The sequence below is a fragment of the Pongo pygmaeus genome, chromosome 6, assembly GCF_028885625.2.
Source record: "Pongo pygmaeus isolate AG05252 chromosome 6, NHGRI_mPonPyg2-v2.0_pri, whole genome shotgun sequence".
Taxonomy (NCBI): Eukaryota; Metazoa; Chordata; class Mammalia; order Primates; family Hominidae; genus Pongo; species Pongo pygmaeus.
In genome coordinates this window covers 122,143,540-122,144,881 of record NC_072379.2, presented here as the reverse complement: position 1 = coordinate 122,144,881, position 1,342 = coordinate 122,143,540, and the positions used below count along the sequence as shown (strand labels likewise).

General features: G+C 39.6%; 1 pseudogene; it reads left to right on the top strand.

Moving 5' to 3' along the window:
• The first annotated feature begins 345 nt into the window (after window positions 1-345).
• LOC129041585 (acyl-protein thioesterase 1-like) lies at window positions 346-1,142 on the top strand (annotated as a pseudogene).
• The last annotated feature ends 200 nt before the right edge of the window (window positions 1,143-1,342 follow it).

The following is a 1,342-nucleotide window of genomic DNA, read 5'->3' as shown; positions in this document are numbered from 1 at the left end:
TTGTCACTTTTTCACAGTTTGGACTGGTTAGACTGTAGCATCTATCACCATAAAACAATACAGAGAGAAATGTTCTGTATAGACAGTACATAGGGACACAAACTATGTATTTAAATAAGTAAACCACTGAAGAGTCAACCCCTAACTACATAGAACCAAATACCAGGAAAAGTAACATCTGGTGACATGTTAAAAATGTCAAACTCTTAAATATTTCTATCTATATTCTAAATTTGCAAAATCTTAATGCATATCTATTCCAGAGAATAGAAGCCAAATACTTTTACATGTGGGCGAGCGTCTCAACTCCTGGAATATAGCCAAATGCTTCTTAAATATGTGATGATGGCACCTGAACGAGCACCCCAGGTGAGGCTGGCCAGACTTTCCACTCACTGGCCCTTGGCCCACCCCCCTCCACTTGCACAGTCCACCTAGTGGGTGGATATACAGCAATGCGTGTCTGCTCTGCTGCCTGCCATGGGGTCCACTGCCCAGAAGTCCACAGCCACGGTGATTTTTCTTCATGGATGGGGAGATATCGGGCACAGATGGGCAGAGACTTTGCAGGTATCAGAAGTTCACATATCAAATGTATCTGCCCACATGTGCCAATTATGCCCATGACATTAATATGAACATGGCTATACCTTCTTGGTTTGATGTTTTTGGGCTTTCACCAGATTCCCAGGAGGAGGAACCTGGAATTAAACAGGCAGCAGAAAATGTAAAACCTTTGGTAGATCAAGAGGTGTAGAATGGCATTCTTTCCGACAGAATTATTTTGGGAGGATTTTCTCAGGGAGGAGCTTTTATTTTTATGTACTACTTTTACCACACAGCAGAAACTGGCAGGTGTCATTGCATGCGACTGCTGGTTTCACTTTGGCCTTCCTTTCCAAAGGGTCCTATTAGTGGTACTAATAGAGATATTTCTATTCTCCAGTGCCGTGGAGATTGTGACCCATTATTATCCCAATGTTTGGTTTCCTTATTTTTTTCTTATTGTTTTATATTGGTAAATCCAGCCAATGTAAACTTTAAAACCTGTGAAAGCATAATGCACATTTCATGTCAACAGAAAATGATTGGATGTCAAGCAATTTGCTGATAAAATTCTACAATTTTATCCAATTGATTGACTTCACTAAGAGTCCTTGTATAGAAGTACACCAGCGGTATTGTAGTGGAGTATACACTTTTTCCAATGTCTGATCTTCAAACTTCTAAAGTTTTCAGTGTTAAAATGTTTTGCAAATACACACCAGTGACACCTTATAGGAAATTTATCCTACGTCTCCTCATGAAAAATTTAGGATCCTTTAAGCTATATACCTGTATT